The 25,126-nt window shown below is 38.5% G+C and overlaps 1 long non-coding RNA gene across 1 annotated transcript; it reads left to right on the top strand.

The window, feature by feature from the left end:
- The first annotated feature begins 557 nt into the window (after nt 1–557).
- LOC134791834 (uncharacterized) lies at nt 558–1,512 on the top strand. The gene is made up of 2 exons (XR_010144341.1): nt 558–795; nt 873–1,512. It is a non-coding gene; the product is annotated as an uncharacterized LOC134791834 (long non-coding RNA).
- The last annotated feature ends 23,614 nt before the right edge of the window (nt 1,513–25,126 follow it).

Below are 25,126 nucleotides of genomic sequence, written 5' to 3' on the forward strand. Positions count from 1 at the left end.
TTCACTTCAAAAATTAAACAAAAATCGACCTGCTTTTAGTACTAATATGGTTCACTATGGCTATGAACTTGTGGCGGTACTTAGTGACTTTTGCTTGTCACCCGACGCATGCATACATCCATACATCTGCGAAGAAATATCAAAGGTCGCGTCACGTCCATCGCAACAGTAATGTGGCGGCAAACGTCACTCATTTTATCATGGAAATTGACAGCTTCGCCATACAACTGTAATTGACATCCGAATGTCACCTTTATTGATGAACGCAAGATGCATTGCGAGATGTGTCATGATTGTCTCATAACTTTTGTAACAACAAAATTTTGTTTCTTTATTTTTCGATATTAAATAGCATGCGACTGGTATACGATTGATACCCTTAACGCCATCTAGTGAGCGCAGCTGTCGAACCAAACTTGGCCCGTGTTGCTAGATGCAAAATTAATTTCGGTTTCTTCCTACATTTCTGTTGTTTTTTAAATCACAGGTCATTTGTACATTAAGAAAAATTGTCTTCAAATATATTTTATTCGTCTGCGCGTTGTATTAATTAATATTTTAAGCAAACTAAATAGGAAAGAAAGCGTTTTTTTTGTCAAGTCACGAGTGTTCGCCCGAGCTCCGTTCGGGCTTTGGTAACCCCGTCGTTTCATCTGTCACCGATGGCTCGCCACGTCGAGAGCCGTTCTTTTTGGATTCGGAAGAGATCGTAGCAAGGCGTGGTTGTTTCCTTTTCCCAACGGCCTGGTGCCGTCTGATGGCTTCTACCTATATCGCGGTTTAAGCCGCCTAATCGTAAGTAGCTCGTCGATTCCTTCATTATTTTGTATGGGTTTGTTAGTGCAGTGCTGATTGTTTTTATATTATTGCAGCTCGTTGGATGTGAATCGTCCTGTGCAGTTGAAGCCCCGGGTGCATTGAAATTATGCAAGTCCTTTCCTACACCCGCTTATTGTCTGCCCCGGGTAAGCAGCGACCTACACGCAGTCCAGTATATTTATTCGATTCTGTGATTGACTGTTCTGTTACTTAGTAGTTTTATAAATTTCAGGGTTTCAAGATTTACCGTCTTTATTACAAGTGTAGAGTGTGGCCTCAAGATGCCAGCTTCTGCAAGCCGAGCTACCAGTGGCAGGGAGCTGTGTTTGGCGTTTCCCTACTTCCACGTCGAGGTTCCTGGTCAACGTGGCGGTTGTATTGTTTACGGTCTCTCGAAGTTTTGGAGGTTAGATCGACCCTTTATTTAATATTAATTACTGAACCAGAGATGCTGGTTCTGGCGCCCTCATACCCCTTACTACCGCTTAAATTTGTCTGTCAGTAGGCCGCTTCTACCAAAACATTTTTAAATAAGAGTTCGCTATACCCATAACTGTTCCCTCAACACTTAAATAAGAGTCTGGTGCTCGTGTTATTTAGATAAGAGCTAGTTTACCTTAAGTTCCTGTTGTTAAGGCCCTTAAGGCTCTCCGGGTTAATTTCAAAATAATTTGAATAAATGTTTTAACCATATTGCCTTGTTTTGTTAATTAATTAAGGAAATGTTCCATATTAGTAACCCTAGAATAATAGTTGTAACACTTTAACATTGCGCGGCTAGAAGATGTTGATGTCAATTTTACCCAGTCTTCTCCGAGACCACGGGGACAACGCCGTCCTCGAAACGTCGGAGGTAAATCTTAAAACGCGATTAATTCCCGTTGTGCAAATTAATAATGTTTGATAATCGTGAAAGTTTAAATCAGTGTTTAACTTTAACAAGTTGTTAAATAGGTAGGAGTAGCGCTCGCGCACGTTGGCTGTGGTTTTCTTTCATTCGGAAGCTAATTACACATTTTGTGTACAGCCTGTGTACAACATGATACACCACATGCAATTAAAGTATGTCTGTTTAGTTTGTTAGGTAACTAATAATACCTATTTTGTACTAAACGCTTAGAATATGAAAACAGTAATTACATGAAAAATAAAATGTTTTTTTTTTTTCCGCTATCATGCCTGCGCTAGGTCTGTTTGCACATAGATTGGTGTTTATTGTGATTTCATACATTAGCTAACTAAACATAATTAAAAAGGAGAAAATGAAGTTAAATATATTGAAAATATACACCTTTATTTAACCTTTGACATAAAGCGTGGACGGCGCATTATAAAGACATTTAAAATCTTGATTAAAAAGTTTCTAGTCTCGAGCGTAAACTCATTTAATATTTTGTTAAAAACCTTTCATGTTTAATAAACAGGCACTTTTATGAAAGTTACTTGATGAAGAGGAGTGTAATGAAAACCTTATCTTTTGGGAAATTAATCCGCGAGCTGTTAATGAAACTTAAGTCGATTCCAAAACGCTAACTTTGTCGAAAACTCGTTGCCTTCAATAAGATTCAGAAAAGTTAGTTAGTTTGGAACAGCACTAGCAACAATGCTCATTCTTTTTTAATGTTTAATATTTTTCTATTGAATGCAGTAAGAAACCTTACTTTATTTACCTGAGTGAGTACTTATGTTTTACTATGTAGGTATATGTTTTATAAATATAGTACAATCTCGCTACTCCGGCACTAATGCTGACACAATAGAGCCAGATTCGTTGAGAATTCGGATTACTGAAAGTCAGAGCAAACTATGCGTGTATATACTAACACAAGAACGATATCAGATTTTAAGCCGTTTTTAGAGTTCCGTACCGTATTATAGACGATCGTAAAAACGGGACCCTATTACTAAGCCGGATTATTGAATATCGATATTTCGCTATATCTATAGAGACAAAATTCTTACAAATACTATTTTAGGACAAAAATAATTGGATGTGTCTAATTATTATTTTATAAATAAATTGAAATTGAAATCTTACTTACCTACTTACAACTTTATATAGAAATACCATAAATAAATACAAACTATGTTAATTGCTAAATCTAGCTACAAAGGCTACTTAACATAATAACACCGTTTTTGATAATCATCCAAACCAATAAATTTCAGCAACCCAAATTATGTACAAGCAAACGCATTAAATATTCCATAATTTGGCACTAAAACTGCACAATGAGCGAGCTGCAGCCTGCACTAAGTGCACTACCTACACGAGCAAGCTATAGGGTTTGTGTTTGATTTTCTGCCAATTTCCGCCCGGAATGGCATTATGGACATTGAACTATTATTACTAACGTATAGAACCGGCCCAACCAGTATTTTGCGCCATGAGTTGCTGTCGTTTTGACAACAAACCATAGAAGCGGAGCGTGAACTCGCGACCTAAACGCGTTTAAGCGCCATGAGTTTTACGGCACTTACGACGTTTTGGACGCATGGTACGGGCGAAGCTTTCGTTGCTGTATCTGTACGAAAATATATTTAAACTTATACATATAGCCTCCTTACGTATTCAATAAAATATCTGGAATCATTGAAAATAAAAAATAAATAAAAAATAATGTGTTTTGATAATTCCATGGTATAATAATATACTCCGCCTGGTACTCTATTCCGAGATTCGCGTATGACCTAACTGACACGGGCCTACGTCATCATGCTGTTTACAGGTTCTCAAACTTTGAAATGTGGGAGAATTTTAACCAACGGTGAAAATTATTTTAACGGCATTAATTTTAAGTTATTCATGTAGAAACATAGTAAAATAAAACAAATCTAATGTATTAAATTAAACTTTATTTATCTATATATGACAAACGTTTGAAAAACTAATTCACAGTTACACATTAATTACCAAGCTTACGACGTGAAAAGTTTGGAAAACACTGCGACTGCTGACACTGAGCGAGAAGGAAATAACAATTAACACGCGTTCGACAAGGATGACGGTCAGGGCATGAAGTTATCTAGATCCGAATTGTCAAATGTGACAACGCTATCCTTTGTTGCCAGTAATGTAAACAGAATTACCCGAACGTCTGAAATTTCTTTCGTGAATCGGAAGATATTGCAAACGAATAATTAAAAATGACGTGTTATTGTAAAATTTAAGATAAAATACATATAAATGAAAATTATAAACTTATAAAGAAATATTTTAACTTATTAACCATAGGGATAATGTACCCATGTAACATGTTATGTGGAAATAAAGTGGCAATGTTATTGTGACGTAGGCCCGTGTCACTCTGGGAATAGAAGACCATGTTTTATTAGACCATGGATAATTCGCGTTCCACTTATATCCAATATCCGTTTAAAGGTATTTGTGGCGTTTATAATAGCTGGTTACTTTTAGTTTTGCTACAGAGGGAGCTTGGGATCCGTACCAGCAAGTAGAATACCACCCGAAGAGAAAAATTGAGTCTCCGGGTTGTCACGAGCCTCCGGGACGTCAGGGCTATGACCGGGCTGGGCCCGCACCGTGCCACGTCCGGGCCCCGGTGATGCTCTCCATAGAAAACGAAGCTCCGGAAGCTCCGGCCCGGCCACGGCCGGGTCTAGCGTGAGTCATCCTTAAGCCCGCGTCAACGCCGAAGTAGTAAAATTGCTGCAGTTGCAATCGAAATGTAACCTTAATTCGGTAATTAATATGAGATGGACATGATATTTGTCATCAGAGGCTGTCGGTAATAGTTAAAGCCTGACCATTAATATAAGATCATTGTCAAGAGGGCGCTGTTATTCTCATGTAGGGTGAAAAAAAATAGTTTCAGTGAAATTCCGCAACATGGCGCGCGATCATATATCAGTTAATTAACTTATAATTCAACCCATTACCTGAACTTTTGGGCCTCGGGAAACTTTGGAGACTTTTCAAAGGGTTTGTGGGACAACCTCATCTCGAGGCATGTCCTTGGGATAACTAATTAAAAACAAATTTCGGAAATCCTCGTGGCGCAGTAAAGAACTTTGTTATTACCGTGGAAAGTTATTGTTTTGAAATAAGACCATGAAAATACGGCCGAGTTTACTTTTCATGATGACTTTTAGGGCTCCGTACCCAAAGGGTAAAAACGGGACCCTATTACTAAGACTCCACTGTCCGTCCGTCTGTCTGTCTGTCACCAGGCTGTATCTCATGAACCGTGACAGCTAGACAGTTGACATTTTCACAGAGTATGTATTTCTGTTGCCGCTATAAAAACAAATACTAAAAGTATGGAACCTTCGGTGGGCGAGTCCGACATGCACTTTTCCGGTTTTATTTGCATCGTTAAGGTTTAGCGGCAACCCTGGGGAGTATTGTTCTTCGTTATGAGTTTGTAAGTGAAATATTCATAGATTAATAATCGATAGAAGTTTCTTAAGCTAACGTTTGAGTATCGGCTACAACAATAATTACCTACTTGTATTCAGTTCAGAGTAAGCCAGTTTAATAAATGAATAGAAAGTTTTGTGAGGTATATTTGTTGTGGAATAAGTTCAAAAATCTATAAAAACTTGTATATAGTTTGAATTTCCTCAATTTTTTACGCCTAAGACCCTAATCTGTTAAACAAAAGCCATTGTTTCTGTTATGACGAGCACAAGTTTCCAACTTTGGCGCGTGGCAAAGCAACAATGCCGTTTAAAAAGCAACTGTATCGTGAGAGTATTAAAGTTCAAATATATGTAACAGCTCATTCGAGATAACATCTTTTGTTAATATAGTACGGTCGACCACCCCAATGAAGGCGAGAATACACAGCGCTTGTATTTGAAATTTAGTCCTATCGCGATACAGTTGCTTTTTAAACGGCATTGTTGCTTTGCCACGCGCCAAAGTTGGAAGCTTGGGCTCGTCATAAAATAAAAATGGCTTTAAAAATCGTTTGAGAAAAATCAAACTATCGGCCCGATTCGAACTTTAAGATCTGTCAGTTGATATGTCTAGAAACGATATGGATTAGATATATGTCAGTGTCAAATGTGACGTTTATTCAAACAAAAACGTCACTTTTGACACTGACACATCTAATCCATATCGCTTCTAGAACTATTAATTGACGTATCTTAAAGTTGGAATCGGGCAGTATAATATTGTTCGACATTCGTGCGTTAGAGATAGACACAAAACGAAATTTAAAGTTTTATTTTTCGCGGTAGATCCTCAGGTATTTAACGAACGCGAGCGCCGGCTTTGATCTCGCCGCCTTTGAGACCCGATTGAGCGCAGCACTCTGTGTGCATACGAAAAACGGTCTACTTCTCGAGAATTTCTACGTTTTTCATGAAAGAAAGCATTTTCTTTTCAACTTTGAAAGTTTAGGCCTTGTTCGGTTTAGCGTATTTGGGATTATTGAAACTTTCTCGTCGCTTTCAATCTAATTGTGAAAGCCACTTTGTAAAGATCAATAGAAATGTTTAATTGGCAAAGGATTCGTTAAGTAAGTTTTTTTTTACCATCGAGTTGTGTGAGGTCTTAATTATTGTCTGTAATATTAAATACTTAGATTAGAACTTAAGTTTATGTTTGTGACTATGTAGCAAGTCTTAGAGTCGACTACTATATGTTTTTGGTTTTCATAAACATTTCAACGGGAGTCTAATACAGATTTAAGAATTTGTTATGGTTTTGGTATGACCTTGAAGATCGCTCATGAGACGTACCTACTTCAATCACCAAGACGATCGTCAAGGTCACATCAAAACGAGTTCAAGACCTGCGGGTTTTCCGTCATTACTTCGCTTTGTAATTCATTATTTGCAAAAAGAAAATAGCGACCATTCCATCGTTGGAGAAATCAAATTATTCAGCGGTTGGTATTTGCCACTCCACGAGTTAAAATGAAGGTCCAATTTAATTTATGAATGGTTTGTTTTTAGAATGTTTTAATATCATTGCTGACATTAAAGAATAGAATAGAATAGAATAGTTAGAATAGAGTAGTAGTTTTAAGTACATTACATTAAGGTACTGGTAGAATAACAGCGATGTTGGTTGCCGCATCACAATGCTGAGCCAGCGCCTTCTCTGTGCTACAAAACATGACTTCATAATAAGTTTTTAGTAAGTAATTTAGTTTTTTTTTTATTTTTTTATCATAAAGTACACAATAATTTTCTAACAATTATAATCCTCGCCAAACTGCGATTGCTCTTTCTGTTTGTTTTTTGCATATATTCCTATCTTGTACCTACTTTTTTTTATCATCTGATGCCAATGCCATGTATGTTGTGAGTATAAATAAAGATTTTATCTATCTACATGATTTGATTTATTACTTAAAAATTAAAACCAAAATATTACTTTGCTAATCCGCGAAAAGATAACGTGCTAGTCAATCAGTGCTAACCCGTTATACTTACTTGCATATTTTTACATGCAATTAATATTCCCACCCTCCCACCGCAAAAATAAATACGCAAATATATATAACAAACCACCACCAAAAGAATAAACCTCGACACGTGTTTCGCCTCTCTACGAGGCATCCTCAGGAGTTGTTGACGGTCTGACGCCCGGCAACGGAATGACCTGTCTAGAATGGTCGGCCATATTTATACCTTGACCACTCCCCCTACCGTGCAAGTGTGAGTGAGATGGAAAAATTCGTAATAACGGCGATGACGCAACATTCAATTGTTCGTTAAGAATCATGCCCCTATTGTTGTACCTAATTATTTCCAGTTGTTCCAGAACACCCAAACGCAATCCCTTTTCGCAAACATGTAAAATAATGATTCTCAGATAAAGTGTGACCTGTATCTAATAAGTGCTTTGCAAAATTGGACTTCTCTGGATGGTTATGTCTATATGACGCAACATGCTCTTTATACCTAGTAGTGAAACTACGGCCCGTTTGCCCCACATACACTTTATTGCAATCGTCACAGGTAAGCTTATAAACTCCAGACTTTTTCCCATTCTCGATCTTATCCTTGCCATTGCAAAGCTTTGAGTGCAAAGTATTTATTACTATTAGCTGCTAAGCTGGTGCTAACCTTTGCATACAAACTTCTATACAGGGACACCCCAGGTACCCTTCTATTGGGTTTTCTCTGCAGCTGACTGTACCTACTAAAATATAGTTTTGGCCGGAACCAAACCTTCGGCCGAAACATGATTTTGATGCCGAAATTTCAGTCGGATACTACCAAAAATTACAAACTTGTATGTTACGATGCGATGCGGCTGAAAGTATCGGCAGTTTTTTTGGCCGAAACCGAAGCTTCGGCTGAATGACAAAACCGGAACCGGACCTCAGTAGGACACTCATTTATCATTCAATTTAAGAGCTGGGCTCTTGTCGGTGGAGCGTAATGGAATTGTCTTCACCTTGGTTGGAGCCACCATCCGAAGCCAGCCCTTTAGTGACCTGGTACATGCTCCTTTACTTGGCTTATATAACTTTTTCTTGGTCTTCCCCTCCCTCTCCTTCCATTTATTTTCCCTTCAACGATATTTCTGATGAAGTGGTCGTGTCGGAACAGGTGGCAGATAATTTTTGCTCTTCTATTTCCGACACTAATAATAAAATAGATAATCTGCAGCCTAATTTAATCTCTTTTTTTGGATAGTCCACTCATATAAAGATAAAGATTTAAGTACTTATATTAAACTAGTTTATAGGAGGTTACATTACAAGTAGGCATATTACAATGAACGTAAAATAAAGCTACACCGGCTCTATCGCACCACACCTCTGCCTCGAGAAGATTTCATCCCCCCTCAATTATATAGCATTTTATAGCTTACTTTGCCAACCATTTTATCGTCAAAGGGGAATAAATTACTACAAGAAAATGAATTGAAATCGTATCCTAAGCAATTACAGACCGTAATACGATTATCCGATCCAACTACCGTCTCAAGAGCTCGGCCGCTCAAAGGTGCCTAATAAGGCCGTCTACGTCTTTCCATTAAATAAATAAAGCATTATCCCTCCGGGCTTGAGTATACAAAGGAGGCGATCATTCACTGGAGAGTGGTGGCTGCGTTGGCGTTTTCTGGATAATTGTTGGTAAAATTCAATCATCTTCTTAAAGTGATCATTAGCGCCACTTTCACCATCCCACTAACCAGTTAATCGGTTAAACCGTTAACCCAGTGTCAAATTGTACTGGTAACCATGGTAACTCCAGGTTTGACCGGTTAACCCTGAGTTAGTAGGATGGTGCAAGTGGTGCTTAGAAAAATAGTGATTCCTTTACTTTAGTTTATTTAATTTTATTAATAACAACCAAAATCAACACAAGAAACTAAACGTTAAAATTAAAACTAAAATAAAACAAATCTTAAACTAAACTTATAAGTAAAAAATGCTCCCCAGCGGGCTCAGCACGGTTCCATTTTTATCGCCTATCACTATGCGCGTCCCTTTCGCACTTACATACTTGTTAGAACGTGACAGGCATGGTGACAAGAGATAAAAACGCGACCGTGCTACGGGGGCAGGTACGAGCAGTATATCGAGCACCAAAATCATAAATTCGGAAAAAATTGAATTTTATTTTCACTATTTCGACCATAACTTTTTTTGTTTTTTACTTTCTCGAATAATTATTTTTGCACCTTACAGCTCTCGTGATTATGCGTCTTTTGGGCCTATTTTTTAATATCATATCTTCACAACTTTCCGAGATATAAGGGGATCGCACTTTTTCGTGAAATCGGACCGTATACTGGAGCGAACGAAAAGACATTTCCAATGTCAAAAGGTAACGCTGCCAGCCTTCTGGGCACCATAACGCATGAAGGTGACCTGCCCCCGTAGCACGGTCGCGTTTTTATCTCTTGTCACCATGCCTGTCACGTTCTAACAAGTATGTAAGTGCGAAAGGGACGCGCATAGTGATAGGCGATAAAAATGGAACCGTGCTGAGCCCGCTGGGGAGCATTTTTTACTTATAAGTTTAGTTTAAGATTTGTTTTATTTTAGTTTTAATTTTAACGTTTAGTTTCTTGTGTTGATTTTGGTTGTTATTAATAAAATTAAATAAACTAAAGTAAAGGAATCACTATTTTTCTAAGCACCACTTGCACCATCCTACTAACTCAGGGTTAACCGGTCAAACCTGGAGTTACCATGGTTACCAGTACAATTTGACACTGGGTTAACGGTTTAACCGATTAACTGGTTAGTGGGATGGTGAAAGTGGCGCTAATGATCACTTTAAGAAGATGATTGAATTTTACCAACAATTATCCAGAAAACGCCAACGCAGCCACCACTCTCCAGTGAATGATCGCCTCCTTTGTATACTCAAGCCCGGAGGGATAATGCTTTATTTATTTAATGGAAAGACGTAGACGGCCTTATTAGGCACCTTTGAGCGGCCGAGCTCTTGAGACGGTAGTTGGATCGGATAATCGTATTACGGTCTGTAATTGCTTAGGATACGATTTCAATTCATTTTCTTGTAGTAATTTATTCCCCTTTGACGATAAAATGGTTGGCAAAGTAAGCTATAAAATGCTATATAATTGAGGGGGGATGAAATCTTCTCGAGGCAGAGGTGTGGTGCGATAGAGCCGGTGTAGCTTTATTTTACGTTCATTGTAATATGCCTACTTGTAATGTAACCTCCTATAAACTAGTTTAATATAAGTACTTAAATCTTTATCTTTATATGAGTGGACTATCCAAAAAAAGAGATTAAATTAGGCTGCAGATTATCTATTTTATTATTAGTGTCGGAAATAGAAGAGCAAAAATTATCTGCCACCTGTTCCGACACGACCACTTCATCAGAAATATCGTTGAAGGGAAAATAAATGGAAGGAGAGGGAGGGGAAGACCAAGAAAAAGTTATATAAGCCAAGTAAAGGAGCATGTACCAGGTCACTAAAGGGCTGGCTTCGGATGGTGGCTCCAACCAAGGTGAAGACAATTCCATTACGCTCCACCGACAAGAGCCCAGCTCTTAAATTGAATGATAAATGAGTGTCCTACTGAGGTCCGGTTCCGGTTTTGTCATTCAGCCGAAGCTTCGGTTTCGGCCAAAAAAACTGCCGATACTTTCAGCCGCATCGCATCGTAACATACAAGTTTGTAATTTTTGGTAGTATCCGACTGAAATTTCGGCATCAAAATCATGTTTCGGCCGAAGGTTTGGTTCCGGCCAAAACTATATTTTAGTAGGTACAGTCAGCTGCAGAGAAAACCCAATAGAAGGGTACCTGGGGTGTCCCTGTATAGAAGTTTGTATGCAAAGGTTAGCACCAGCTTAGCAGCTAATAGTAATAAATACTTTGCACTCAAAGCTTTGCAATGGCAAGGATAAGATCGAGAATGGGAAAAAGTCTGGAGTTTATAAGCTTACCTGTGACGATTGCAATAAAGTGTATGTGGGGCAAACGGGCCGTAGTTTCACTACTAGGTATAAAGAGCATGTTGCGTCATATAGACATAACCATCCAGAGAAGTCCAATTTTGCAAAGCACTTATTAGATACAGGTCACACTTTATCTGAGAATCATTATTTTACATGTTTGCGAAAAGGGATTGCGTTTGGGTGTTCTGGAACAACTGGAAATAATTAGGTACAACAATAGGGGCATGATTCTTAACGAACAATTGAATGTTGCGTCATCGCCGTTATTACGAATTTTTCCATCTCACTCACACTTGCACGGTAGGGGGAGTGGTCAAGGTATAAATATGGCCGACCATTCTAGACAGGTCATTCCGTTGCCGGGCGTCAGACCGTCAACAACTCCTGAGGATGCCTCGTAGAGAGGCGAAACACGTGTCGAGGTTTATTCTTTTGGTGGTGGTTTGTTATATATATTTGCGTATTTATTTTTGCGGTGGGAGGGTGGGAATATTAATTGCATGTAAAAATATGCAAGTAAGTATAACGGGTTAGCACTGATTGACTAGCACGTTATCTTTTCGCGGATTAGCAAAGTAATATTTTGGTTTTAATTTTTAAGTAATAAATCAAATCATGTAGATAGATAAAATCTTTATTTATACTCACAACATACATGGCATTGGCATCAGATGATAAAAAAAAGTAGGTACAAGATAGGAATATATGCAAAAAACAAACAGAAAGAGCAATCGCAGTTTGGCGAGGATTATAATTGTTAGAAAATTATTGTGTACTTTATGATAAACAAATTTAAAAAAAAACTAAATTACTTACTAAAAACTTATTATGAAGTCATGTTTTGTAGCACAGAGAAGGCGCTGGCTCAGCATTGTGATGCGGCAACCAACATCGCTGTTATTCTACCAGTACCTTAATGTAATGTACTTAAAACTACTACTCTATTCTAACTATTCTATTCTATTCTATTCTTTAATGTCAGCAATGATATTAAAACATTCTAAAAACAAACCATTCATAAATTAAATTGGACCTTCATTTTAACTCGTGGAGTGGCAAATACCAACCGCTGAATAATTTGATTTCTCCAACGATGGAATGGTCGCTATTTTCTTTTTGCAAATAATGAATTACAAAGCGAAGTAATGACGGAAAACCCGCAGGTCTTGAACTCGTTTTGATGTGACCTTGACGATCGTCTTGGTGATTGAAGTAGGTACGTCTCATGAGCGATCTTCAAGGTCATACCAAAACCATAACAAATTCTTAAATCTGTATTAGACTCCCGTTGAAATGTTTATGAAAACCAAAAACATATAGTAGTCGACTCTAAGACTTGCTACATAGTCACAAACATAAACTTAAGTTCTAATCTAAGTATTTAATATTACAGACAATAATTAAGACCTCACACAACTCGATGGTAAAAAAAAACTTACTTAACGAATCCTTTGCCAATTAAACATTTCTATTGATCTTTACAAAGTGGCTTTCACAATTAGATTGAAAGCGACGAGAAAGTTTCAATAATCCCAAATACGCTAAACCGAACAAGGCCTAAACTTTCAAAGTTGAAAAGAAAATGCTTTCTTTCATGAAAAACGTAGAAATTCTCGAGAAGTAGACCGTTTTTCGTATGCACACAGAGTGCTGCGCTCAATCGGGTCTCAAAGGCGGCGAGATCAAAGCCGGCGCTCGCGTTCGTTAAATACCTGAGGATCTACCGCGAAAAATAAAACTTTAAATTTCGTTTTGTGTCTATCTCTAACGCACGAATGTCGAACAATATTATACTGCCCGATTCCAACTTTAAGATACGTCAATTAATAGTTCTAGAAGCGATATGGATTAGATGTGTCAGTGTCAAAAGTGACGTTTTTGTTTGAATAAACGTCACATTTGACACTGACATATATCTAATCCATATCGTTTCTAGACATATCAACTGACAGATCTTAAAGTTCGAATCGGGCCGATAGTTTGATTTTTCTCAAACGATTTTTAAAGCCATTTTTATTTTATGACGAGCCCAAGCTTCCAACTTTGGCGCGTGGCAAAGCAACAATGCCGTTTAAAAAGCAACTGTATCGCGATAGGACTAAATTTCAAATACAAGCGCTGTGTATTCTCGCCTTCATTGGGGTGGTCGACCGTACTATATTAACAAAAGATGTTATCTCGAATGAGCTGTTACATATATTTGAACTTTAATACTCTCACGATACAGTTGCTTTTTAAACGGCATTGTTGCTTTGCCACGCGCCAAAGTTGGAAACTTGTGCTCGTCATAACAGAAACAATGGCTTTTGTTTAACAGATTAGGGTCTTAGGCGTAAAAAATTGAGGAAATTCAAACTATATACAAGTTTTTATAGATTTTTGAACTTATTCCACAACAAATATACCTCACAAAACTTTCTATTCATTTATTAAACTGGCTTACTCTGAACTGAATACAAGTAGGTAATTATTGTTGTAGCCGATACTCAAACGTTAGCTTAAGAAACTTCTATCGATTATTAATCTATGAATATTTCACTTACAAACTCATAACGAAGAACAATACTCCCCAGGGTTGCCGCTAAACCTTAACGATGCAAATAAAACCGGAAAAGTGCATGTCGGACTCGCCCACCGAAGGTTCCATACTTTTAGTATTTGTTTTTATAGCGGCAACAGAAATACATACTCTGTGAAAATGTCAACTGTCTAGCTGTCACGGTTCATGAGATACAGCCTGGTGACAGACAGACAGACGGACGGACAGTGGAGTCTTAGTAATAGGGTCCCGTTTTTACCCTTTGGGTACGGAGCCCTAAAAGTCATCATGAAAAGTAAACTCGGCCGTATTTTCATGGTCTTATTTCAAAACAATAACTTTCCACGGTAATAACAAAGTTCTTTACTGCGCCACGAGGATTTCCGAAATTTGTTTTTAATTAGTTATCCCAAGGACATGCCTCGAGATGAGGTTGTCCCACAAACCCTTTGAAAAGTCTCCAAAGTTTCCCGAGGCCCAAAAGTTCAGGTAATGGGTTGAATTATAAGTTAATTAACTGATATATGATCGCGCGCCATGTTGCGGAATTTCACTGAAACTATTTTTTTTCACCCTACATGAGAATAACAGCGCCCTCTTGACAATGATCTTATATTAATGGTCAGGCTTTAACTATTACCGACAGCCTCTGATGACAAATATCATGTCCATCTCATATTAATTACCGAATTAAGGTTACATTTCGATTGCAACTGCAGCAATTTTACTACTTCGGCGTTGACGCGGGCTTAAGGATGACTCACGCTAGACCCGGCCGTGGCCGGGCCGGAGCTTCCGGAGCTTCGTTTTCTATGGAGAGCATCACCGGGGCCCGGACGTGGCACGGTGCGGGCCCAGCCCGGTCATAGCCCTGACGTCCCGGAGGCCAGAGTTGGGCAAAAATTAACTTGAATAAGAATAAGAATAAAAACAGAAATTTTATTCTTATTCAAATCGAGTTGAATTAGAATAATTCTTGCACTAGTTATTTTAGAATAAAATTAAGTTGAATAAATCAGTTGACTTTTATTTTAAATGCGGAATAAAAAACAGAATAATTATTCTAGAAGTAGGACTATTCTAAATAAGGTTTTATTCAATTAAAATGTTATTTAGAATTAAGTTAATTTTTGTAGTACAATCGGTTATATTTATTTTTGTAAGTTGATTTTCACCCTTCTATTTAAAAGTCGGATTGAATTGATATTTGTTACTTTAGTTTAGGTACAGTACACATTGAAGAGTTCCGCTATACACTATCTAGTTCTATCCTCCGATCAGGATGCTTAGCCAATATGCCAAACGTTAACGCTCCGTGGAGTTGCGTAGGTATAGTCTCTCTCTATCACTCTTACATATCAGTGCGATAGAGAGACAGATAGCGTTTCGTTATCGCAGCGCAAACGATCGGCATGTTGGCTACGCACTCAAGGTGCCTAGTCAAGATGACAATTTTTCTTTTTAATTTAATAACCAAATCATTAGGTAAAATTTAGCTGTTCTGGGGGCCTAGCCAAGATGCCAATCGCTTGTGCTCCGACAACGAAGCACTTCCTGTCTCTATCACTCTTACATATTAGTGCGATAGAAAGACAGAGATAGCGTTTCGTTCTCGTAGCGCAAACGATTGGCATGTTGGTTACGCACCTAAGGTGCCTAGCCAAGATGACATTTTTTGTTTTTAATTTAATAACCAAATCATTAGGCGCAATGTAGCTGTTCTGGAGGCCTAGCCAACATGCCAATCGTTTGCGCTACTACAACGAAACGGTATCTGTCTCTCTATCGCACTAATATGTAAGAGTAATAGAGGCAGAAAGCGCTTCGTTGTCGGAGCGCAAACGATTGGCATATTGGCTAGGCCCCCAGAACAGCTAAATTGTACCCAAAGATTTGGTTATTAAATTAAAAACATAAATTGTCATCTTGGCTAGGCACCTTGGGTGCGTAGCCAACATGCCAATCGTTTGCGCTACGACAATGAAACGCTATCTCTGTCTCTCTATCGCACTAATATGTAAGAGTGATAGAGACGGAAAGCGCTTCGTTGTCGGAGCGCAAGCGATTGGCATGTTGGCTAGGCCCCCAGAACAGCTAAATTTACCTAATGATTTGGTTATTGAATTAAAAACAAGAATTGGCATCTTGGCTAGGCATCTTGGGTGCGTAGCCAACATGCCAAACGTTTGCGCTACGACAGCGAAACGCTATCTCTGTCTCTCTATCCCACTAATATGTAAGAGTGATAGAGACAAAGCGCTTCGTTGTTGGAGCACAAGCGATTGGCATGTTGGCTAGGCCCCCAGAACTGCTAAATTTACCCAATGATTTGGTTATTAAATCAAAAACAATAATTGTCATCTTGGCTAGGCACCTTGGGTTCGTAGCCAACATGCCAATGGTTTGCGCTACGACAACAAAACGCTATCTCTGTCTCTCTCGCACTAATATGTAAGAGTGATAGAGACAGAAAGCGCTTCGTTGTCGGAGCGCAAGCGATTGGCATGTTGGCTAGGCCCCCAGAACAGCTAAATTTACCTAATGATTTGGTTATTAAATTAAAAACAAAAATTGGCATCTTGGCTAGGCACCTTGAGTGCGTAGCCAACATGCCAATGGTTTGCGCTACGACAACAAAACGCTATCTCTGGCTCTCTATCGCACTAATATGTAAGAGTGATAGAGACAGAAAGCGCTTCGTTGTCGGAGCGCAAGCGATTGGCATCTTGGCTAGGCCCCTAGACCAGCTAAATTTAACATAATGGTTTGGTTAGTAAATTAAAAATAATACGGTTACTGAAACTATGCGACAGTCAATTTGTAAGATTTTATTCCATAAAATGGGTATGAATTAGACAAGAAACTAACTACTATTACATCTACCTAACTATACGTAATTAGTACCTATACGGTACCCAGACCACATTTTTATTCGTGGAATATTATTTCGAATAATAATCATGATTATATTTATTTGATTAAGAATATGTTATTCTCATTCAATTTTTTCTAATACGAATTATTCCCGACCAAAATTATTTGAATATTTTTGACGGGAATAAAATCGAGATGATTTTATTCCGACAAATTCTTATTCAAATAATGATTTTATTCTTGAATGCCCAACACTGCCGGAGGCTCGTGACAACCCGGAGACTCAATTTTTCTCTTCGGGTGGTATTCTACTTGCTGGTACGGATCCCAAGCTCCCTCTGTAGCAAAACTAAAAGTAACCAGCTATTATAAACGCCACAAATACCTTTAAACGGATATGGGAAACAATTCTTGGGATTAGTTGCCAAGCGGACCCCTATGAGCCGTAGCAAAATGCCGGGACAACGCAAGGAAGATGATGAGGTTGAACTGCAGAAGTGCTAAGATAAATAAAAGTGTGCGAACCTCGGGGCCGCTGGTGTAGGTACTTAATCATTGTAAATACACGGCAATCGTTGTTGCCGCCGATGTATCAATAGTCTATCAACTTCGTTGATAAATGAGTGACGTTCGCTGCCGTATTACTGCCGTGATGACGTTCATTCCGTCACTCATTTTGTCACAACAACGACGACGACGACGACGACGACGCCGCAACAGCTGCAGTTGACATCCAAACGTCACCTTTAAATTAGCATTTCAAATTCACCTCCTACTTGTGACTCACTTTGCCATGAATTTGACTATCCTAGATCGTACTAACTAGCGTCCAATTAGTCTTTGTGCTGCCAGAATATTACCAATTCCAATACGGTGATAGAACGCCTGGCAGCTGGTCCATAACCTAGTATTTATTAGTGAGTGCTCGTTGCGAAGTCGATGAATTTAGTCCTCTTATATAGTATTGAAACTTTAATCAATGTTTAATTATTAAGATGAAACTCATCTGTTAATAAATATGTATATTGGAATTTTTGTATACATTATGGATTCCATAACTAGAGTTGAATTTTCTAAAATGAATAAACAATTTTATTTATTTTATCTTAATTATATGAAAACTCCACCAAATGCGTTTGTTAATACTCTGAGGCGAACTAAAATATTTGTTGAGGCGATTGAGATTGAGACTTCCTTGCTAAATAATTAACAACTGCCAAAGAGCAATGTTCCGAGAAGCGAATAAACTCGCTAAAGACTTTGACAAGCGACCAAGTAGCAAATTTCGTTAACCAATTGTAAATGACTTAAGTATTCCAATGATTTGAGGCAAGGTTTGGGACAGGCAAATATAAAGTTTTGGCGATGTGGCCGGGTAAGGCGGATAACTCCGTGAACTCAAGACTCGTAACAGATTGAATAGGTATTTTGATTAATGATATCAAGACTAGTATACAAATGAGTTCTTTAATTTTTGGTTTTCTTAACAAAATATCTATACATCTTATTAAACAAAGTCTGTCTGTACATACAGTGTGGAAAGATAAGTCGGGCCCTGGAGGGAAACTACCTTAAATCCTTAAGCTGGCTCATTTTACTTAAAGGAGACATTCCTTTATTTTTAAAAAGAAACAATACTGCATTCAAAGATTTTCTAAAACTCGATTGCCTCGCCCGGGACTCGAACCAACTAAAAATTTCAAAAAATAAAAACTCGCAATTTTATTCTACTAGTTATTATATTTAAAAATGTACATCTCATAAATATTCTATTCTATTTTTTAATTCGTAAAAATTTATGAAAATATTAATTACCAATACATTTGCATGTCGTCGCAGTAAAGAGTGACTGTGTTACACATAATTATATACATTACAAAAACAGTTAATATCTACAGTACAGAAATTTACAAACTTATAACTAGGTAAATATAAAAATTAAAGGGTCTACTAGTCGATACAGTTAATGTCAATGATAACATTTCTCCAAGAAACATTAGGTCTTACACTCGTCGGTCGTACAAAATATCCATAAAATCGAATATTTAGTACTCAAGATTTTTTTAGACAAGCCAAATTGAAGAAAAACAGAAAAATCATTGAATGCAGTTTTGTTTCTTTTTAAAAATAAAGGAATGTCTCCTTTAAGTAAAATGAGCCAGCTTAAGGATTTAAGGTAGTTTCCCTCCAGGGCCCGACTTATCTTTCCACACTGTATGTATGTCCGCGATAAACTCAAAGATTTCCACCTATCAACAGAGTGATTGTTGAGGAAGGTTTAGGTGTATAAGTAATTTGTTAAAGTTTACCAGTGCGAAGCCGGGGGGGGGGGGGGGGGGTCGCTAGTTTCTAATATTTTAATATTTTATAACCAGAAGAAATGTATTACAAGGGCAATATGGGCAGTCATGCGTACTAAACTTGTGTGTTCGCGCGAACTGTACAGTTTTCTCTCCTGTGGGCAATAGTTAACAGTTTAGCATATATCTAATGATTTTATCATACTTATCCAAATAAAAGGAGTACCTTTTCATGTGGATAAGTGTTAAATAAGAAAATTAACCTCAATTGCTCTTAACTTTTGTGTATGTCTATATAGAGGAAAGACGCGAACACAGTTTAGTGTGTGACCCTTAAGGATAACATGTTTTTATCTACAGTTTATATACCTACTTACCCCCTTATTCTGAAACCTCAATTAGATAATAATCGTTTGTCTTTATCTGTCATTTTGACTTATGTATTTGTAAGAAAGGGACAAAACATAATTTAACTAAATCAGGCCCGTAAAGTTTTATGAATGAGGGGGTTAGTTTTTTTTAGAAGTTTTATTTGTAAATATCAAGATTATTAGTTAAAATATATCTTCACTACGAAGCTTTCCACAAAGATGACAAGCAACAGCGAGTCTTGAATATTTATGTGTACGTATGAATGGACAATAGATTCCCCCCGATTATTCACCAGTCCAACTCATTACTATAGGGATTAGCTAATACACAATTAATTACCTTTGAACCCGAGCTCAATATGTATTCGCAGGGATTCGTTTGTTGGTGGAAATAAATTTCCTGTGTTGTTAGTTAGTATTCATCGATTTGTGACTATTTATGGCAAATAACATTTGGAGCACGTAAGGTAAATATACACTGGTGCTCGACGCGGTCCCAGTACATAAGTATCATCTTGAAACTTAAGCCATTGTCAATAGAGGTGACAGCAAGGTGTTATCTATTGGGCATTAGCATGTTGAGCACTAGTATTTTTACCTTATGCATGTTAGTTTTATCAGAAAATTTTTAGTTTGGCACTTGCTATTTAAAGGCGGGATTCCACCAGTGTGCGGTACTGTGCGGCACAAGCATTTGATTGTAAGTAATATGCTTAGCAGATAGAATCCCACGTTAAAACGTGGATTTTTCTATTACTTAGTGTAGAAAGCAATCTAGATGCGACAAGCAATTGAGAGTAACAGCCCCCGCGTCAAAGCAGCAACAGTCATTTCGCAACAGTAAAGTCATTTCCAACGACAGCAGCACTACCATTAATTTGACTATGGAAATTGACAATAACACCGACGGTTCAGTACCAGTAGTGCAGCTGCGGTCAGAAATGGAATGTTACCCTTACTTACAGCTGCAGTTGCCATCCGAATGTCATGTTAATGTAAGTTGCATCACTCAAGAAATACTTTTTAATACATCATAGGTCATATTTTAAAATGTTCGCACCTGGCTGTTGTAAATCCGCACTTAAACACTGCACTTTAAAGTTCACTTTCCTATCACTAAGCACTGTTACTTTTACTACTATACTTCACTGTATCACTGTCACTTTACTTTTGGTTACTGACTTGACCATGGAAACTGTTTGACTCCATTGTTTTTAGAAAACATACCGTTAGCTAGTTTGCATTTTAAAAAGACACATCTAGCGATCAATTCAGTAATTAATTTAGAGTATGTACATTTATGCGGCAATTTTAAATCTCAACATCCTCCGCCGCCAAGGAAGTATTCCTTGATTACTAGTTAGGAAGTCGACACAGCTTGGTAATCGGCCGTTGTGTGATCCCGAAAGCTGTGCGAATATCATACATACGAGTCAATCCATCAGTGCCAGGGTACTTCTTAAGTACTCTACCTACTCTCCAATTAGCTGGTGGAAATCTTCCATCTTTGATCAATACCAGTTCTCCAATTTCTAAATCCTTCTTAGGTGTATTCCATTTTGGACGCAATTGCAAACGAGAAAGGTATTCGCTTTGCCATTTAACCCAAAAATCTCGTAGCATTCGTTGGGTCAACTGCCATCTCGATAAGCTGGATATGTTACTCTGCTCATTACTGCGATCTGGTAAGCAAATCAAGGGTTCGCCGACCAGAAAATGTCCAGGTGTCAAATAATCTAAATCATCGCCTAATGGAGCCAATGGACGTGAGTTAAGACACGCTTCAACTTGCGAAAGGACCGTATAAAATTCTTCGAACGTCAGGGTTGCGTCTTGCATTATTCTTTTCAGATGATATTTCGTCGATTTTACACCGGCCTCCCATAGTCCTCCAAAGTTTGGTGCTCCAGGGGGAATATATCTCCAACGAGTTCCTCTGTCGTCTAAACTTTTGAGTAAGTCTTCTGGGATTTCGTTGCGACCTTGTTGCCACATCTTCAATAGTTCTTTTTCAGCTGCAACGAATGTTGTACCATGATCACTCCAGAGTTCCTTGCAATGACCACGCCTAGACACAAATCTTTTGAAAGCAGCGATAAACGCTTCTGTGGTCATATCGCTGACTAGTTCCAAATGTATGGCTTTGGTAGACATACACACAAATAAAGCAATATATGCCTTGTATGTCTTAGCTCCTCGACCTTTACTCATTCTGCATGTGATGGGACCGGCAAAGTCAACACCGCTGATAAGGAAAGGGCGGGAAGGCTTCACTCGAACTACCGGTAAGTTTCCCATCAACTGAGTATTTGTTTTCGCATTGTATCTTGCACACGTTATACACTTCTTGTAAAACTGCCTTATTGAAGAACCTCCTTTAATAATCCAGTATTTGCTTCTCAAATATGGTGTCATGAGATGCGGCCCTCCATGAAGAGTGTTTTTGTGAGAATCTTCCAACAAAACAGGTAACAATACGTTGTTTTTAGTTATAATAATAGGATGCTTTTGATCCATACTCAACTCTGCGTGTTTCAGTCTTCCTCCTAATCTCAAAAGACCTTTATCATCCAGATAAGGTGTGAATTGCAGTAGACGACTGCTTTTCTTAATAGTTTTTCCACTTTTCAGGTGATCAATCTCTTCAGGAAATTCTATCTCTTGGGACATCTTTAAACACAAGGTAAGTGCTTCATCTTTTTCTTCACAGGTTATATGTTTACTAATATTCTTTTCTCTTTTCAGGATCTTCAGCCATCTTCTACAATACGAAATCACGTCCAGAAGTTTTTGCAGTGACGAGTATTTCTTCAGTAAGGTAAGCTTTTCAGAGTCTGTTTCTATGGTTGTTGTCTTACATTTTACTAACAAGCGTTTCTCTAATTCTGTTTCAGGTATGGAGTCGACGGGTATGGTGAATTCAGGTTCATGTAAGAATTCCGGACCATTGAACCATAACTGATTTTGTTTCAGCTTGCTGGGTGACAGACCTCTGGAAGCTGGATCTGCTGGGTTATCCTTGGTATTGACATATAACCAGTGTGTGTCTAAATTGCTCCTTATGTCAATCACTCTATTCTTGACATAGGGTGTCCATCTGTTAGGATCTCCTTTTATCCAGGCTAAAACCACTTTGGAGTCTACCCACGCATAGATTTGTTGCAACTCGATATTTAGAACTCTCATCACGTGTTTCATGAGTTTGATAAGTAGCGATGCTCCGCATAGTTCAAGTCGTGGCAAAGACAATGGTTTAACAACTGGTGCAACTTTGGTTTTTGCAGTAATTAAAGACACTTGACATAGTGACCCATCTTTGGGTACAACTCGAAGGTACACGACTGCTGCATATCCTGTCTGGCATGCGTCAGAAAATCCATGTAACTCGATCGCTGAATTTTTACTAGAACCAGTCCAACGATCAATCTGTATCGCTGATAACGCGGGTAAGTCTTCTTGGTACTGGATCCATTCTTCTTTTAGATCTGTGGGTAGTTCCTCATCCCAATCTAGCTTTTCCAACCATAGCTTCTGCATGAACATCTTTGCCTTCATGATTGCTGGTGCTAACCAACCCAACGGATCGAAAAGTGAAGCGATCTGTCCGAGTACATTTCTCTTTGTAACAGGTTTTTCAGTATTGGTTTCCTTTTGTGTAACTTTGAGTTTGTCTTCATCGATATTCCAAATTATTCCGAGTGTCTTTATTTGGCTCTTTCTACTCATGTCTACAGTGTTTGAACTCTCTCTCTTTTCAGGTTGTATGGCCGACATAAATTCTCTGCTGTTAGAAGCCCACTTTTGTAACTCAAATCCACATTTGCTCATTACTTTGTTCAGCTCTTCGTGTGCTTCTAATGCTGACTTCACATCATCGAATCCTGTAAGTACATCGTCCATGTAAAAGTCTCTGTCTATAATTTCAGATGCTCTAGGGAATGCGTCTTTCTCTTCTTTGGCCAGCTGTTTTAGTGTCCTTATTGCCAAATATGGTGCTGATGCTGTGCCAAATGTTACGGTTAGCATTCTGAAATCTTGAATCTCTTCTTTTGGATCAAATCTGTACAAAATTCTCTGATAGTCAGTGTCTGCTTCTCGAACCTTGATCTGTCGATACATCTTTACGATGTCTGCCACAAAACATATCTTGTTTTGTCTCCATCTCATGATGACATCTCTTAGCTCTTCTAGCAGAGTCGGTCCAACCAGTAGTTCATCATTGAGAGATACTCCATTAGATCCTTTACAGGATGCGTCAAAAACTACTCTCACTTTCGTGGTCTCCCGATCCTCGCGAACCACAGCATGATGTGGAAGGTAGACTGTTTTCTCATCTTTCTCAGGCTTGCCTACCGGTTCCATGTGTTTCAAGGTAAGGTACTCTTTAATCACGTTATCGTACTCAGTTTTCAATTTGCTGTTGTGTGTTAACTTCCTCTCTAGACATTCAAGTCTTTTGACAGCAATTGAACGGGAATTTTCAGGAACAATCGGTGTATCTCGTACGAATGGTAGTCCAACAATGAATCTTCCATCCTCATCTCTCGCTAGTGTTTTCTCATAAATCTCTTCAGCTCTTTTCTCTAGAGGTGTCTGAGTGTCTTTGCTCTCATTATCTAGCGTCTCCGATTCCCAAAATCTTTGCAGCATGTTGTCTAGACTCACACTCAAATGCATGCTAACAATTCTTCCACTCTTCCCGTGCTCTTCAGCGGGTGCTCCGCCCGAAATTATCCATCCGAATAACGTCTGTTGCGCTATCGGTGATCCTGGTTTGCCCTTGATGACTCCACTCATTAAAATGTCTGTATAGACATGCACACCAAGTAACAAATCTATCTCTCCAGGATTGTAGTATGTAGGATCAGCTAACTCCAAGCCATGTAGTTGAGTCCATTGTTCTTTATCGATTTTCGTAACAGGCATTATGTCAGTAACTTTTTTTGACACGTAGGCGGTGCAGTTTAGCTTGTAGCTCTCGTTAATTCTCGACACAATTTGTATCTCCGCCGCGTGCTTGATTGGAGTCGACATCTTCGCAACACCTGTCACTTGACCCTCCACCCTTGTTCGTTTGAGTTGTAGTTTGTTGACTGTTTCCTCTGATATAAATGACTCTTCCGAACATGGATCTATGAGTGCTCGAAGTACTTGTGCTCCTCTGTTTGTCATAATATTCACTAGTGCTGTAGCTAAAAGAGTAACCCGTCTCTGAGAGGCACAGTGAGATACTATGTTGATTGTTGGTGTAGCTTGCTCTTTGTTTTCTTTCTCTGGTTTTTCTACGAGTGATACAGTGTTAGGTTTCGTAACGTGCAATAGTGTGTGATGCTTTCTCTTACAACGCAGGCATGAAGTATTACGCTTGCAAAATCTCACGCTATGTCCAGGCCGTAGACAGTTGAAGCAAAGACTCCTTGTTTGAACCTCCTTGGATCGTTGCTCGGGATCCAATTTAGCAAACTCCTTGCAGTTGTAGATGAAATGATCTTCATTACAGAAACCGCATTGATGGTTGGAGTCTGTGGTACTGCTAGGCGTAGCAGTTGCATGGAACGTCTTGGCTCTAACTTGAGGCTTCTCTTTTGGACGCGCAGTTTGAACCATCTCCAAAACTCTAAATCTTCCCTCCAAAAATTTGCTGAATTGATCCAATGTCGGCAAGTCTTCCACAGATAATGTCTTCAGATCCTCTTCCCAGTGCTTGTGTGACTCCGTATCTAACTTGTGCACCAATAGATGTATTATGATTGGATCCCAGTTATCGATACTAATGTCATTGTTCTTCAAGCTGTTCAGACATTCTGTAGAAATATCCAGCAATTCTTTGACACCTTTGGCAG

This window comes from Cydia splendana, chromosome 6 (assembly GCF_910591565.1).
Source record: "Cydia splendana chromosome 6, ilCydSple1.2, whole genome shotgun sequence".
Lineage (NCBI taxonomy): Eukaryota > Metazoa > Arthropoda > Insecta > Lepidoptera > Tortricidae > Cydia > Cydia splendana.